We start from the raw sequence: 19,066 nt of genomic DNA on the forward strand, positions 1-19,066 counted from the left end.
GAAGTGGGCCGGTCGTTCAATGACTCCCGGGCCACTCTACCACCCCCAGTCCATCTCTGGTGTAGTGACACCAGAGACCTACTCCAGACCTACTTATTTTAGGAATTACGACCTTACTTATTTCTCCCGACACCAGCCCATCTGCCCATGGCCCAACGGCCCACCATGGAAATCCCCGGTATATATGTATACCAGTCCGCCTGGTTGAATGTAACGAAAATTGTACGTTTTGATGGTAACTTCACTTTACATTATAGTGATCAATGTAAGGATATTTTTAAATCACATCTCTTCTGTCCCCTCTCTCACTTTCAATTCACTTCACTATTGTACCTCTCATTATGCTCTCAGGGCTGCATTATTCAAGTAGTGCCAGTACGTGTGTACATGTTCTGGCTCCAATGGTAGATTAAAAAAAAAAAAAAAAAAAAAGGTAAAATGGTAGAAAGTGGTTTTATTCTCCATCTACACATATTGGATACAAAAAAATATATAAATAGGGTGGAAAAATGACAAAAACAAATTGAAATGACATATGTAGTTAAGATGTCCTTTTGACTTGACAAACATGATCAAGTATTTATATTAAGCAATTGGACACTGGGTTTTACAGTTGAATGACAATTATGAAAAATTGTATAAAAAAGTAAAGTTTGCAACAGTTGAATAGTGGAACAGAGCAGAACATTTTTTTTCCATTTTCATTATTTTTTTTGGAATAGTAAAAACTCATAATTTGACCGGTTGAGTGTTTTAATCACTTATAAAGGTTTCATAGTGTACTGCTTGAATCAGTATCACATCTGCAGTGAGAGACTCTTTCGTCTGGAGTGCAGCACAATTCACAGCGGCACCAGACGTTATTGTTCATGCAGCGCCTTACTCCGGCGCCCAGTGCTTCACCATTCTTATTCAGAAAGAGGCCTTCTCCCATGCTAACACACCTCCCATCCTTTTGCTTTGCCACTCACACACACACGCACACCCACACCCTTACACACAAACACGATCTCTCTTTCTCACTAAAGGAGGAAATCAATGAAAGCAGGGATCAATAGGACTCTTCCACTACCAAGCCCATCGTCTCCTTTTTAAAGATGATGCCGTTCAATAGTGAAATAGCTGCAGTCTGACATCAATAGTTCCCACCAATTGGCAAAATGCTTTATTAGCCCGCTGCCGGTGACTCTGCTAAACCTTCCTTTTTTATCGTTTTTATGATGTGGTTTGAAAGTATTAATACTAAAATCAGTTAGACAATGATTTTTCCATTTTTCTACAATTCAATTTACTTTTGTTATAATGCATTGTAAGGGAACTACCATTCCTTTACCTATGGCTTTAAGCACTGTGATACAGTTAATCCTTGTGTGGCATTGTTCAATATATATATGTGAAGAATTGCATATCCACTCCCTCCTAAATTAAAGCATTTCCAAATTTATCAGTGACATTACTAGGCAAAATGAACATTTGAATGTGCATTATTATAATATAACGATTTAAAAAAAAACACACACGGCTAAGAGCTGTGAAAAAAACTACACCAGTGTTGTTTTTGGCAGCCCTTTTAATTTTTGTTTTCGTCTTTTGGGTTAGGGTTCAATCATATTTTAGTCATTTCAAATGTGTTCTTCTTCGACCAGTTTTTGTCAACAGTTACTCAAAATGTTTTTATTTGTAAAATTTGAAAGTTTTCGTCCAAAAATAAATAAAGGTTTCCAACAATTTTGATGAACTGTTGGAATGAACTATGAACATAGGCGAGCACATGTTATGGGGCAGTTTTTGGATCGAAACAAGGTGAGATCTGCTCGAGCTTGATCGTGCAACACGTTACAGGAAATGTAGCACCAATCAGAAAAAGACGTACGTTGCAATAAGGACATTGCAAGCTAACTGAGTAGCGTACTATCTATTATGTTTTTGACCTGTGTTGCCGTTTGAATTGCTTCTTATGAGACGATATCGATGTATTAGAAAGATTGGATGCTGAAATTATAAAGCCAAGGCTTCTAGGCTAAACACAATAGATAGATGGATAGATAGATCGATCTTTCAATTGGGAATTCTCCATTCACGTTCATATTATTGGCTGCATTACATTTCAGAAGTCATCATGTCACATAGATCTACACAGTGGTTTAGAAAAATGAAGAAGAATGATCCGGATAAATATAAGATGCTGAGGGATTCTCTTATACTGTAGATGTGGGGAGGACAGTGTGGTCAGGGAGGCCCACATCTTTCTGACAGATGACATGAAACACTAACACACAGCGGTCAACAAGTTTAAAACACAGCGAATGTCGAGGATGAGCACAAAAATGACCGTGAAAGGGCTTACAATGTGGAGTGACGCTGCTGTGAGTCAGTACATGGTAGGTTTTGTTTATCAGACTTCATATGTTTGTTATTGAGGGTCTTCTTTTGGTTTACGTTGTTATTCATCATTTTTATTGCTTCCAATTATCGGAATAAATCAACATTTCATGACTTGACAATGCTGCCCCACAAGGCTCAACGTTACTACGATGGCTCTGAGCACAGCAAAGAGGAGAGTGATGGAGAGATTGGCTTCGTCTCCCAGGCCCTCAAAAGAGCTGTGCACTCTGTGAAAAAAACTTCCGCAATGCCAATGACATGGTTGAGTATCTGTCCGAGAAGCATGGCATGGCTCTGAGGTAAAAGTTACATCTCTTTTTCATACAAGTCGATGCATCCTTTCACCCAACGGCTATGAAATGACAAGGAGTGGGGAAATCATCTTAAAGAAATAGATAAGTTTCTGTTACAAAATGTTACTTGAAGTGTTTGTTATTTATTATGTACCAGGGTGGGTGTCCAATACCTTTTTTAATTGAGAAACTTAAAGACATTTTCAAAAGCCTCAAAAATGTCTATTTTTAACTCACCTGATTTGACCTACTTTTCAGGTGTCAAAAATGCCCTCATGTTCATTTTTTCCCTCAAAAAACACAATTTTAAGCTTTCCAATGATGTATCACACATGCATTTTGGACAGTTTTGAAATTTGCCCAAATTGCGGGGTTTAAGAGTGGAACTTCAAGCCACCTGAGTCTTATACGCCATATTATTATGTTGACACATTTGTGCTGTGGAACGAGATCACAGGTATTTCCGTCAGTGTTTTGATACGTCTGATTGTGAGAAGTCAAGAACGATTGGTAAGCACCACTCTGTTATCATCCTGTCTATCAGGAATTCATGCTAGGTTCCTCCTTTCTTTCCACGTACGCTACACATATCCACAATTAATCTGTAAAGTATTTATAATAAAAATAAAAATAATAAAAATCAGGAAGCACACAAAGCAAGCCAGCAAACAATAGTAAAATACTGCCACAGTCCTGTCATTGATGTCATTAGGCTGATGTGCCAATGTGTCAATGTCAGGACAGGTAGTCCCTGGTTTACGAACGAGTTCTCTTCTTACTCTGGCGACGTAACCCAAATTTTCTTGTAAATCGGAAATAATCCTTTAAGTACCCCTAAATCTCAAAATAACTATCCAAAAACATGTATTACACATTATAGTACTGTCCTCACCAAGACGTTGAAGCTAAGTCCTAGCTAGACAGCGAACTAAGCTCAAGTGACGATGTCAAACGTCTGTGTGATTTGCTGACTTTATTCAGCTGTTGAAAACTTGCAGAATGTAACTAAAATAAAAAATTAATTAAATCAGTTTGATCTTCAATAACAGCAATTCAAATTTGCACTCATAACTAGCTGCTGATACAGCAATAACAATCCACACAAACAATTAGCATCTATCATTTAGCATCCGCACATCATCAAAAACAATCACATGAACTCGCTCCAAGTATTCGAACACAATTGAAAACGCACAATAAACAGTACAAATGGTGTTATATACAAGCAAGCCCGTTGACAGGGAGGGGCAACCGGGTATGTGTTCCCCGGCCTCAGGACAATAAGGGCCCCTGAATGACCCTTAATTTATTTTACTTTACATTCACAAATTTCTTTTTTTATTTAAATCATTGTCTGATCAAATATTATGTTCTACTCGATATACTGTATACTTAAAAACTTTAACATATTAAATATTTCAAATATATATTTTTTCCTTTTTTTGCACAACGCCACCCTCCCCTGTCTTAGCAGAGATTGGTTTGACCCCGCTCTGGTGCACTCAAGTGCTACGCATTTTCTTGGCTTTGCCAGTGATTGTAGCTGGAGGAGAGTGAGCCTTTAGTAAAATGAAAATAATAAAAAACTATCTACGCTCCACCATATAGGGCAGGCTTAACAACCTAGCCGTTGTTACCAAACTGCTCTTTATGGTAAGTTGCGGTGCTCTCAACTCCGCACAGTAGTGTGGAGTGGACAGGTGGCTGGCTCGTTTGTCGTCAGTTCGTCTGGGCCTCCCTTCAGGAAGGTGGCGATGTGCATAAACACACAGACACACGTCGGATGACTTTTTGCAGCAACTTTTATTAACAATAGGGGACTCACAGCCACTCAACTTAGCGCTACCGCGCAACAACTCCCAAAAAACTCTTATTTCACCCCCTTATGCTTGCCCACCTCTTAGTTTGCGCCAAATTAGTAAAGCCTGTCATATTGTAGGGGACCGCGGCCCCATGGGAATGCCGGTAACACCATGCTCTCCATTGAGCGTGAGCTTGCTCCAAAACTGGATTTCACTGATGTTATAAATGACTTTGCTGGCAAAAAATCTAGGCGCATAACTTTTTGAGGGCTTGATAACCCCAGGGATGTGAAGGAGGCAGTCACAGGATGTTTCGTTATACTGTTTTGTTGCTTAGCAGGCAGGCATAGCACTCTCAGTTGTATTGTATTGTAGCCTACATGGGACAATAGATGGAAACTGATTGTTTATATTGTGTCACATTACATTACGGTCTGTTAAATTGAACTGTCCATCTCAAATTAAATGATTTGAAAATTTACACTGTCATTGCTTGCAAAGCGTTAAAGTACTGCATATGTTGTCATGACAAGCCGGTGGCAGGGGTGGGTCGGGGGCCCCTATAATGGTCTCTTGTCCCCGGGCCCCTGCAAGTCTGTTGACAGCCCTACAGGTGTTGCCTCTGTCGATGCTTCACAAGCAAAAAATGTGCACGCAGGCTTGCAGGCTTTCCCTCTCTCTCACTCGGCCATGTGACTTCTTCGTGGGAACAAAACAACTGCACTCTTCCTCGACTGTGCATGTGCCCGTGCGTGCTTCTATGTGTGCACAAATACGATCTCGTGTGTCAATGCATTTTTACTCGCATGCCATTAGTACTACCTACTAAAAAAAAAAAAAAAAAAAAACGAGACTCCGGCGACATAAAGTCAAAATCAAGTAAGTCAGTACGTGATAGCCTGGGGACTGCCTGTATTAATTAATGCCCAGTCAAAGGTCCGTTTAAATGCTTAAATTAATACCTAGGTACCTTTGGAATCTTACTGAACTGAAAGTAATCAGCATTAACATCTTCCATGTTTGCTTTTGATCAACAAGAGATTTATAGTAAAGCATTTCAGTCAGCCAGCCAACTTGTTTATTTTATGATTTTATCCCGTACAGAATCCCCTACCATCACTATCTCCTACGACAAGAGTAAAGATATAGGTTGTGAGTGATTGAAGCAGCCTTTATCACAGCTGCATTTATCTCACCCAATTTCAACAAGACATCCAACTTCTCAAGCAAATTTCCATTCCTACACATACTAACTGATAGCCTACTGCTAAAGACAATGCAGACATACTATATCTATATTCAAGCAGCTTGCTTGCTGTCACTTCCTGTCGCGTTCCACTTTGAAGAAAAATGTTTTATTTATATTTCCACATGGTTTTAGTGAATTTATTGCATTAATGTATAACATAATTGTGTTCGCCTCTTATGTTGAATAATAGTACTACATTCATTTCAAGATGTTGGCCTTGTCCTCCACTCTGGTCTTGTTTTTTTTGTTCTCATTACATGCATAAAAAACAGACTGTACTGATCAATGCCCGCCTCTTCATTCTAACCTTGGGATGTCATTAGTGTCTGCACGTTAAACCGAGCTTGACTTTTGCTAATTTTGCCAAATGAGGATTATACCCAAGTGAGATCTAAGATGGACGTGAAGCTGGGTAGCTCCAGATTGACTGAGGTTCGGTGGCTCAACTTATTTTCAGCTTTATGAAGTGTTTCCTATGCAGCAATAGGTAACACTTTACAATAAAGGTCCCCAAATTAACATTAGTTAAAGCATTTTTTGACAATAACTTATGTTTAACTAACATTATAATAATTCATATCATTAAATAAGTTAATATAACACAATACTTAACGTTTATTCACATGTACATTAGTGCGTTAATACAGTTATTAATTAATACTTGTCTTAGAAAGTGAATATATTCTTTCAAATTGGGAAGTATTGCTCTGTGAGTCCTTGGGTGCTGCGATACGGTATTATTCAAATATAGTCACCTATTATTAATCCTAAAATATGTGTAACTGCTAAAGTTAAGACATCACCTCGAATAATGTTTTATTGTTTTCAAAAGAATATGCACAAGTTCTTGGTTGTAATCTCTTTGAACGTCATTCATTTGAGCTATTAATGTCTCAGCTTATCTGCTACTCAAGTGTTACATGTGTTCCACTTTACAATAAGGGTCCAAAAGCATTCAGTAATGGTTAGTTATGGTTAAGGGGTAGGCACTTAAGCATGAATAATTTCTTAGTTAAGGGACACATGTGCTACACTGTACAATAAGGGTCCAAACAGTATTCAGTAATAGTAAACTATGGTTAAGTAATATTTATGCTCCAACCGTATGCATATTTTAACATTAATAATAGGTAACTAATGTTAAATAATACCATACTTAGGTTCGCAGCACCCAAGGACTCACAACGTTTCCTAATTTGAAAGAATATTTTAACTTACTCGGACCAGTATACATTAATAACTGATGTTTATATGACTTCATGTTAAGTATTGTATTAAGTTTTTTAATGTTACCTAACTATTAGTTACTGTCTGGTTATTCATTAACTAATGATAGTTAAAATATTTAATGTTAGATAAGGCATTATGTGAATTATTATAATGTTACTTAGATATTAGTTATTGTCTGAAAATGCATTAACTAATGTTAACTAAGGGACTCTTGTTGTAAAGTATTACCCAGCAACCCACCCGACGGTTTTACCAATATGGATGTGTGCACGATTACCATATAACATTTACTCCCTTTGGGTATTATCTTCATTTCCACGTAGATGAACACGTGGGGTAAGATATTACCCCAAGGTTTGTCGTTTGTTCATCTTTCGTACTACTTATCCTTACGTGGAAAAACAACATACTGCAAAGGTTTAGTTTTTCAGGCCAAGTTAATCTACAGATGAAATTTAATTCACGAGCAAAAATATGGGCTGATTTCTGACACAAGACAAGGCTTATTCCTCATAAAATGTTTCTGACATGAGGCCGTTGCATTTTTTTTTTTTTGATCATTCATTTAAATAGAGTGCAGCTTTTTTAATCACTACCAAATTTTCCATTGGATTCATCACAATTGTCTCCAAACATTTCCAATGGTATCTCATACGTTAGCGCCAGGAACCTTTGATTCTTATCATCTGTGACAGTCACTAAATATTTACTGTCACGCTTACACGTCTGATCCCAAGCGTCTCACCACCTAGTAGGTCATTTATACAAAGCAGACAACATGTAAGTACATATCCAGATAAGTCCAAACGAAGTGAAAGAGATTTAAGGTGTGTCCAAGAAAGAAAGATCGCAAAGCCACCAATTGCTGCTGGAAATGTAGTGTTTCTGTGTGCAATGACCAGAAGCAAGTAGTTTTAACAGCTTGACACAGTGAGAAGAGAGATGACTCCAGACACTCTGGATGTTGATTCGGGTTCTTCAATAGTCAAATAAGACAAATAATAGATTCTTATGGTTTTCGATACCTGTTGGATAATTGATTTTATGGTAAAATGTGAATTCAAATTGATAAATGAACTTGTCAAACATGATATTAAATTTCCTTTGTTGATTAAAATAAAAAAAATAATTAATTAATAAAAATCGTCATATTTGACCAAAATTAGAGATATCCACAGTGCAAAAACACATTTATTCTAATATGGGTCCTTTATTTATGCTTTTACCTCACTCATGGAATATTGTATATATATTGACAAATACCAATGTGACTTCACCCGGGTCAGCATCTGATGGGATAAATATAATATGACCCGGAATGAATCAGCACATTGCGTTGATTCCCTTAGTCCCTTTTATAACTGTAACCTTGTTATCTTCGCCATTTTGGCGTCCTTGTAATGTAGGATTCCCTTTACCTTGTTTTCCTTGCCACTTTGACATCTTTGTGATGTGTGATTACAAAACATGTGTGAAACCACGTGTAATGAAACCATTGGATCTCAAAACATGTGTAACGATACCATTGGGCAAGTGGCTCGTCACCTGAGGGAAGGGGCTGGCCATCTCTTCTCTCACGTGGTGCACCACTATAAGAGCCGGGGATATTTTCCTCTTCGGTTAGAGTCTGCTACGGTCAGTATACGGACGCCTAGCTTATATTCCTCTGCAACTCAACCAGGGTGTCGGCTCTCCGCCCGCTTGTCAACGGTAAGAGTTTTGATTGCTTAAAGGAATATCTTGTGTGCTTTAACAGTAGCGCGGGGATCTTAGAAGTGACAATCTATATCTAGCGGTATTGTCGTGTTTGCTTTCTTCCTTTTTCTACAATAAACATTGTATATCTCACAAAAATGTGTGTGTTGCTGACTCAATGTGGACCCGGAAATTTCGGAAAACAGCATCTCACAATACAGCATTGCTTTATAGCATGCAGATGGACTGCGGATTCAGCTGATTTTTGCTGATTAATTCATTTATTTTTCGCATCACGCCAGTCAAACGGCCGCAGGCTTTTGTAGCTGCACCAGGGAGAGGAGTGTGAGCCTTTTTGGGTTTCACAAAGTTGCCGTTCGCCCCAAGATCGGGCAAAACAAGTGTGCGACAACTGTTGGACCATTGGACTGAAAAGGAAGTGAGTAAATATCGTTTTTTGTATTATGTCAAATACTGGGATCATGGCACATGCTTTAATATGGAAGTGGCTTGCATTTTTGTGGCAGACATGCTGCTTTTCCGGAATGCCACTCAGCCGATGACCGGCGGCTTGTCGCCCCTTGCCTGGCACAGCCAGACTAGTCTCCCTGTATTTTTCAAACACTGTGAGAAATAGTCTGGGACCCAGCCCATTGACGGCCTCTCGAGCAGGGTAAAAAAATCAATCGTCCAACCAGATTCGTTTATTTGCGTGACGTGTTCTTAACGAGTAACGTCACTCTTGCGCGCCGAAAGTCGTGTCTATAACAACACAGATGGCGAACGGCAGAGCCGTGAATATGTTCCAATCCGTGGTAAAACCAGTTTTAAATTACCAAAAACACATCGAAACAAGTCATTGACAACAGTCAACATGGCTCGCGCTAGCCATGTTGAATAAACTTCTCCATTCTCCGCTCACGCTAATTACTTGTCGCTTTAACAATGTCACGTCTGTCCGTCGCTGATTGGTCCACTCCGCTGTCTGTTTGTTGTGGCTTGCTCCGCCCTTGGAATTTGATCCGCCGGACGGTCGCCAGACTCAATTGCTGGAACAGCGGTGAGTCTGGTATACCAGGCAATGTCGCCCCCCACCCCTGCCGGGAGAGCCCTATACTCGGCTTATTGCTCTCTTTGTGTGCTCCACCCCATCAGAATTTGCTAATTTGTGTTAAAAATGGCCGAGAATACAGCGATTACAAAGAAAACACTACAAACTTTCTTTAAATAAAGGAATATTTATTTACGTTTGATCATCGACAGACATGTAGAAAAATTCTCCTCAGATACATCATCCCTTGTTAGCTTCACACAACAACTGGACGCCGCTGTCTCACTGTTTACGTCTCCGCTGTGTTTTTAAGCATTAATTTACGCCATATTCGTGTTGACCATGTGGCAGCTACGCGCTCCTCCGACGTCGGCCAGTTTGTCCGGCGGTCATTTTCCAGCTGCTTCCTCGGCAAACGAGCTCTCCTGCCTGCAGCAGGGGAACAAGTCCGACGAGCTATAACTTGCTTGCCGCTGTGCGGGTTGCCAATTGGCCAAGACAATCGACAATCCCGCCGCCGTGTGATATGATCCAGGGTAGTTTTGTGTTATTTTTCGCTTCGAAAGCCGAGAATAGACTTTGAAACATCACTCGGTTCGGGTTAGTATGTCGGCTAGCTGTCACGCCTACTGGTTTGTTTACACTCTCCGAAGCCGGGGCAGGGAAATGACAAAAGCCGGACAAACTCCGGTGGCATTAAATATAGTTTAGGAGGTGCAAGAATTGGACAGTTTTGACCATTATGGAGAAATTTTGCCACGTCGTACTGAATAAATGCATTTTTAATCTTTCATATTCCACTTAGCACAAAACTATTATTTGTCATGACCATACCATTTATTTAGCAACTGGGGAAAAATATTTCGATAAAAAGAATATCCTGTAAAAATATTGGAGTAGAGAGACTGAAACAAGGACATTATGCGGCCCTATTCGTCGCATTTTCCTTGTTCTGAATAATTCCCCCTCAATGGGCTGTATTCTAAAGCAGATTAAACCATGACCCTGTCGATGTCATCCTCCTGTTGGGGACGCTAGAGCCCTATAATGTTAGGCGTGTCTAAACGGCAGATTAAAGGACTAATTTTTCGTCATCTGCGCTTTGCTAAATTGTTGTAAATAGTCGAATCGTCTCAAAATATCATTCTAGTTCACATAGTAATGCTATTTAAGTCTTTTTTTTATCCTGTCGTAGGCACTTTGACGTCTGCAGACCAAAAGATGTTTAGAGACAAGCTTTAATATGGCAACAAAATCAAAGTATTTCAAAACCCGTATGAGAACTGGGATCATGGAAAATGGTGATACAACTCACCTCTGCCTTGGCCACTAATCTGCTGGGGAGACATTTCTTCCAATTTAAGAAAAATGCCTGGACCCTTCACTCATAAAAAATGAAAGGCTTTCAAAAGTCTGAAGGCCTATTATTATTTTGTTTCAAAGGCTAATGGGCCAATTTCTTCTGTCAAGCATAAAGCTATGATCATGCTGAAAGTGCATTGTAAACTAGGTAAATTTGATTTATTTTCTTTCCATTCATTTTTTTAATCTTCTCTAAATAACACATAGTCACTAGAATTTACCATTAACAAAATTAGCTCATCAAACCCAGTAGTATCAGTTTCAGCAGGAAGTCAGGCTTTCTTTGGCATGCCCAGTGTCCTGTGAGAGTAGTATACTCTGTCAGAATGGCATAGCACTTTTCCACACACATTTGTGAAATGCAGTTCAGTGTGAACCAGGCATGGTTAGTCCACAATTATATTTATAAATAAAGAAGCATAAGTATTATCAAGTGCTTTGAGCAAAATTTAATACGTGTTCTATATAATCAAAATGAGTACGCTAATTAGACAGAACTCTGGATTTAATTTGATGGCCTGCAGCTATTTAGTTCGTTTTTTGCAGTCCTCCAATTCGGGGGGGGAAAAAAAACAAAACTTTCTCAGAGCCCCCAACAATCGACCACAAAATATGAGTTTTGCATCCGACAAAATCTAAGGCCTAAATCCTCCTCCAAATGTGCAAACCAATCGAATTACATGTAAAATACACTTGTTCTTGCAATCATCTGCCATGATGCAATGCGAGAAATGAAACTATGACGTCACAAAAGATCCTATTGGTCGGTCTTGCATCCAAGAGTGAATAAAACCAAAGTTGGTGAGCCAGTAAAAAAGAAATGATAATCCTACTTTTCACTTTTTTTCTATGACACTTTAAAGTTGTGTACTTAGAACACACATTGGCAACTGTATTCAAATGTAAGAGGATCTGTAATAAAAATGTTTTTAAACAAGGAATTTGAGTGTCTATTCGGAAAAATGTATCCACATAGAAATGTTTCCAAATGACTTGGCATTGTTTTCCCTGTACGTTACAAACCACTTAAAGTACTGTTGAGAGATTCCAACCATTTCAAGTCTATTTGGCAGGGAGTAATATCTCAGTGCTAAACACATCTGCCTGTTCTTGGTTTTGGACTGCCTGTGTAAAATTTGCATGGTTGGTCTTTGCGTTTGTAGGTTTTCTGCAGGTTACAAGTATTATAGAAGTTGAATAGATGGAATTACTGTCGACAATAATGTGTTATAAGTAAAGATGCACCAATACCAATATCGGCAGGGGGGGGGGGGGGCGATCCAGCCAGAAATGGTGGTATCGGTGAGTACCAACAAAGAGGGTGCCGATACCATTTACTGGCATCGCTTGAACGCAGCTGTACTCTTCTCACTAAGACGCTACGGCTCAGTCCTGCCTATACAGCGAGCTAAACTCCTAAATGACAATGCAGGACATTGGTATGATTTTTTTTTTTACTTTATTTTGCTGTTGATCCTAACGTCATCACTTGAAGAATGAAACTAAAAATAGAAATGAAACAATCAACTTCATCCTCAGTAACAAACATGTTCGCAACAACGCAAATCCGCGAGGATTAGCTGCTAATACAGTTATGACATTCACAAACGGTTAGCATGCGTTCGCTAGCGTCTGCACATCATCCAAACAACTACACAACTGGCTTTAAGTGTCTGACCGCAAGTGGAGACACACAACAACAATACAAAAGACTACATACAGGCGTTGTCTCTGTAGATAGCATCCGAGCGAGTGAGCTGGTGTGAAAGGAAAACACAGCTGCGAGCCTACGTGCATTTTTGATGCTTGTAAAATATCTACAGATGCCATTGCAAACGTGTTGATGATTGGCTAGGTGCGTTAGCATAGCATTTGCATTCTCATTAGCATTTAGCGTGACAAGCGTCATCTAAGGTGGGTACAAATAATTGAAAATAATGTAATGTGTTTTCCTGCTGAGTGTGCATTATCATCACCAAGTTCGCGTTGTCCTTATAAGCGGTACAATGTGATAGTTTTTAAATTTTTTTTTATTTTTTTTATATTATTTTCACTTAAAATAGTCACTTGCCCTATACTTTTCTTGAATGACTTATCCATGAACCTTGTGGGATGTTTTTCAATCAAAACAACTACAGCAAAGACTAGATTCAGAGCCTTACCTGCATATTGAAAAATAGATCTATATATATTAGGGGTGTGATGAAACACACAAGTTACGGTTCAGTACATACCTCAGTACGGGGGTCACGGTTTGGTTTGGTGCAGTCCAGTAGGAAATGAAAAACAAAAAGTCTTTTTTTCCTCACTGCATTTGAGAGTTCAAGTTTGTATACTGTTACACTTTTATATAGGTGAATTTAAAAAATGTAAAAAGTGTGGAACTATGTTTTTTTTTGGGGGGGGGGGGGGGGGGGATTGGATGAAAAAATCAGTTCAATTCAATTAGTTGTCCAACATATTTGATGTGGACAATAGAATAGAAATACAATGTAAAATGTAATAACGTGTAGGAAATGAAAAATAGCGTGGGTTACTTTGCTCAGTAACTAAATGCTTTCACAATAAGGTAACTGAGTTACTAACTCAATTACTTTTTGTGAGAAGTAATTTGTAACTAACTAATTACTTTTTTAAAGTAAGATCAACAACACTGGTTGTAGGTCTTGTCTGGCAATCACAGGGCAGATGTAGACTTACAACTATTAACTCACATTTACAATTACAATTAATTTGGAATCTACATTTTGCCCACCATGTTTTTTAAGTTTGGCAGAAACTTGGCGTAGGCCTACCTGGTAAAAAAATCTCTGCAGACTTGGGGAGAAGCTGCAAACTGCTCAGCAAGTACAGCTTTAAGGCCTTTCCACATTACGCAGTGTGCCATCAGCAAACCCATTCATTGTGCATGTGTTGACCAATGGGGGATGCTGGTTTTTGAATGAGAGGAAGCCAAAAGTGTATCTGCCCGTCAGTGCATTGTGATGCTGCTCGGTAGGGAAAGAAACCTCAGTGCCAGAAGTCAAGTCTCCAAACACAAGCAGCTACAAAAAACAACAAAAACAACAACAACTCCACATATACAAGCTCAATTTTTCGCTAGTCATTTGAAACGAAGCAAGTGTCATTAGGATGATTATGAAAGTCTCCGGTTCATCTCAGAACAACAGAATTAAAAGTGAAAAATGTTTAATATGACAAGATCACTGAATCGCTAATTTCGCTGTAAATCAAAAAGGATTCAGCCTCAGACAGATCATACAATCATCATGCAGAGAACCAGAGCGTCTAGGCCAGCCGAGCCCCATCCACTGCTCGTAGATCCCCAGAGACCAGATGCACACCGTCCACACTGTTTAAAGGAATGTGAAGCTGTGCGAATGAATGAAAAGCAAGCTGCATCATAAGAAGCTAATTCTGAACAAAAGTTGAGCATGTTGTAGTGCATATTTAGTCAACGACATGTACACATTTGATCACTTATTTTTTGGACATTTTGTAAGAAGCTGAGCTTCTCTTGCAGTCTTAGAGCAATCACCACTGGTGTTGAGGGAGCGGTACCCATGCAATGATGCGTTGCTGGCCGTTCTGGTGCAACAAGAGTAAGTCATAAAGCACCCCGAATAGAAGAGGGCCTGCTGAATAGATTTCATGTTGTTATGGACAGATTCACCAGTGATGGCATAAGGAAAATGGAGGAAGTCTTGATAAATCTTAGTTTCCCGAGCTCTGGGACACTAGAAAAGGAAGTTTTAAAACTGCACCTTGCTCAGTCTCAATTTTATCTCGAAGTAGTTTGAGAACTTTTACTCATGGTGAAGTTTAAACCCTCGACATTGCTACGAAAACTAGAAAAGTCCTTTTCATTGCTATTAAAATCTCACTCTCCTCCAAATAATTAGCAAAGCTTTCCTATGCAACCTTGAAATCTTGCTGCATCAGCACTTGCAACTCTGGCGACGGTGACACTTGTTGCCATTTTCATCCACAGCCACAGATGGACCTTTCATACTAGCAAGCACAAACGTTAAATGGCCTTTAGTTTCATTGTATCGCTTCAGAATTATAAATAAATATCTCTCGATTACTATTTTGCGTAAAAACATCAAGATAACCAAGGAAACCAAAACACTAACAAATCGGTCACTTACTGCAATGTTAAGTGACTTTTACAGACGATATCTCCAAACTACCAAGGCTATAGGATGTGTCTTTTGCTGTTACCTAAGTATTGTTAGAGCTTCCATTTTGGGACTTCCATGTCTAGCTTCTCACACCTCATAATGAGACACCTTACTTGTTTTTTTTTTTTGTTTGTTTTTAGTGTGGTTCTTTATCACCTATATTCAGTGTTGATTCCATTAATTTTTTTCTTTTTGCAATATGTCTCACTCATATGAAATCCAGATGGGGTGCCAATTGTCCCCATTGTTATTCGTGTGCTGCTGCTAGAGCTGTTCATCACATGGTTGAGCACTTTTAGCCTGCTGCTTAGATGTGTATCATTATGTGCAGAGAAGATCGAGGTCAGAATAATCTAAAAAGTAATATTTCAAGAACAAAAAAATCTATATTTAAAGGCTTAAATGGTTTTATAGATAAGGGTCACAAAATTAGAGGAGGGTAAAAATGTAATTCTCGGTTCTTCCACCAAAGCTCTAAAGTGTATTCGAATCAAGAAAAAGTAACAGTTTGCCAATTTAAGTATCCATGAGTTTGAGCTTAACAGCCACTGGATTGATGACCTACTGGATTTTGAACGAGTCAATGGATTCCACTTGCAAAGTGACAGCCATACCATCTGGCTTCGGCCAAGCTGGGAGTTTCTATGCGAGATGTGGGTTGGGAGTCTAATAATCTGGCACATGCAAAAGCCTTATATTGGGGGTGCCTCCACCTGTGGTTGGCAGAATGAAATTCGGTGATTTACTGAAAAACTGTATTAAAATTTTTGAGTTTATTGAAAGGAAGTCAGCACTACAGGATACAGTTTTTTTTTTGTGTGTGTGAAAAACTAATAGGTGTGAATACAGACAAGTCACAGTTTGACGACTGCCTAGAATGCATGTATAGTACTTGGGTCATCAAATTTACAATTGAGTGTTTTAATGGGAAGGATGAGCTTGTGGTTTAGCTGTTATTGTATTTCTGGACAAGGATCACAGAGATGTTCATAACATTAAGTCCACTGCAGCACTCATTGAGTTGGATGTTTACATCAAACATTAATGATGTAAGATGGAACGCGAGTACCAAGCTAAGTCTGTATGCACGTTTGTAGTCTTATATTTTCTCAGGCTTGAAAGTAAGTGTTTTGATAAATCATAGCCCCCATTCCAAGGAACTCTTCCACACCCTTTTCTCTTCCATCTCTTCATCACTGCACCCAGCAACTCCAGATTGCCCAGGTAAAATAAAAATAACTTTTTTATCTAATTCAGGAAGTAGCAAAAAGGCATTGAAATTTAAGTAATGACCTGGCAAAGAAGTCAGCAATCATATATGTTGTACATTAATGGGTTGAGATAAAACGGTTTTAGAAATTCTTTGTGTTTATCTTAGCTCATGATAAGAAAAATACGTTATTGCACCTCAAAACAGAATTGGATGGGGTTTTAAGTCTTCATTTAAATATGATTGGGAAATCAGTTTTAATCTTTTTGGTGATTGGAAAGGATGTCCATAGGATCTTATTCTAGAATGTGGGAACTTTCCTTTTCGAAATACAGGTAGTCCCCTTTTTATGAACGGGTTCCGTTCCTGTGCTGGCAAGTAACCCCAATGTAAAACCCTTTAAATACCTCAAAACACCCTCTAAAAAAAAAAACGATTTTATGTCATTGTACTGTCCTCGACAAGACATTGGGGCTAAGTCCAAGCTAGACAGTGAGTTACGCTCCAAAACGACGATGTCAGATGTCCGTGTGGTTTACTGACTTTATTCAGGTGCTCATGGCATCAACATTTGCAGAATGAAACTAAAATAAAATCAAATTAAATCAGCAATTTTAATTTTTGTTTACAAGTATCGTAATCTCCAGGCTACAAGCCTCTACTTTTTTCCCCTCATTTTGGGTCCTGCGGCATGTGCAATGATGTGGCCAATTTGTGTATTTTTCTGAAGGCCGCCAGAGGCGCTCGCGCATGGAATGTGGGAGTGAGACACATGGAATATATGTGTCGAGGAAGACACTAGTTTGCACTATTACCGGTGGTTTAGCTTTGTGCTTTGTGCATGAATTGAGGTGGCGGACCCTCGTCTTTACGTATGAGTAGAATTAGCAGACCCGCATTGAGAAAATGCTACAAGTAGAACAAATTAAAGTGGCACTCCGAGTTGAATGGGAGGCTTGGATGACCAGCGGCGAGAGATCGTTTGCCAAGACTGGCCGCATGCGAGGAGCAGCTTTTGCACGGGTCTGCCGGTGGATCCTGGCAGCGTGGAGCAGAGTGAAAGAAGTCCGCCATCACCAACGGGTTTCGAGGGGCCGGTCTGCTGCGTGACAAGGAGGACGGCACGGGCTCAGGAGTGAATTTGCCTCAATATAGGAGATATTGAAGGAGACAGCGAAGGAGAGACTGAGTAGGTGTATCTGAGCCTATTCATAGCAGACAATGAGGGTGAAGACTTCCATGGTTGTAGTGCACAGGAGGAAGATATAGATTGCTAACAAATACTTTTATGTTTGTAATAACCAGGCTAGTTAGTGCTGTACTGCCATGTTGCTGCTATGTAACTGCCGTGTCGCTGCTATATAACTGCCGTGTTGCTGGCGCTGTTTGGAAAGAAAAGTTAAGGTATGTTATTAAAATTTTGCAAACTCCGTGTATTTTTTTGTAAATATCTCATCTTACTATGTGGGCACATGCGGTTTAAATGTTTTGTCCTTTAAAAATGTACTGGGTGAGGCTTGTTATCAGGGTCCCAATAGTCCAGAAATTACGGTAGCTGCTAAACCAGCGATAACAAAGGATTAGCATATATCAGTTAGCGTCCGCACACAATCAAAAACAATCACAATAAACTAGCCCAAGCATTCGACCACAATTAAAAATATACCCCCGCCGCCTCTGGATGCTTCACAAGCAACAAATGTGCGCGCAGGCTGTCACCTTTTCACTTGGCTGCTTCCTCATGTGCGTGTGCGCCGTCACAGCTGTGTGTGGGGTGGGCAGGTGTGTAAATGGTCTCGCATACGGAAGTACAACCAGTCCTATGCTTACTGCGCTAAAATACAAGCATGCATCACAAAACGAAAGTTAAAATTTCTAAAAAAAAACAAACAAAAAAAAAAAAAGACGAGGCGCAGGCCTTGTAAAGTCGGAATCGCGTAAATTGGGTCCGTCGTAACCCAGGGTCTACTTGTATGTGGATTACCTATGAAGAATGTTACAAATTTTTGGCAACTCATTATTTTCTATCCTCTTTTTTCACCTTATTCTTGGGAACATAATTTCTCCAGAATATTGACTTGTTTATGTAATTATTTTCTTCTTCACGAGGGAAACTATTCTGATCACCATCATCAAATGGAATCACACACTAGGAAGAACGCCAAATTCATAATTGTACCTTTACCTATGTGAACAGTGGGTTGCATGTGGAATATAATATCGAATAAATGCAAATGCGTGGGATACAATGACGTTTTTAAGACCATGCTTACTTACTGCAGAGATATTTGTACTTGTTTTGTGACATGAAACAAACTGAGTAGACTTGTAAATAACACCAAGGTTTCTCAGCTCATTTCATTTGATTGACTTGCGCCCACACTTGAAAGGATATGAACCTTGGAGGGACTGACAGGCCTTTTCTGTGTAATGCATTGTGGTCATCGTACAACTTCAGATTTGTGCTTACCGCCTGGAAAAGCAACCATCCTCTGCAGTAGGAGCAGTTAATGAAGTGTGTGCCCGGGCCCTGGTTGCCACTTTGACAAAAAGTGCAAAATGGGAGCGATCTTCCTCCCGCTGGCCCCAAAAAAGACTGTAGAGG

The sequence above is a fragment of the Corythoichthys intestinalis genome, chromosome 10, assembly GCF_030265065.1.
Source record: "Corythoichthys intestinalis isolate RoL2023-P3 chromosome 10, ASM3026506v1, whole genome shotgun sequence".
Lineage (NCBI taxonomy): Eukaryota > Metazoa > Chordata > Actinopteri > Syngnathiformes > Syngnathidae > Corythoichthys > Corythoichthys intestinalis.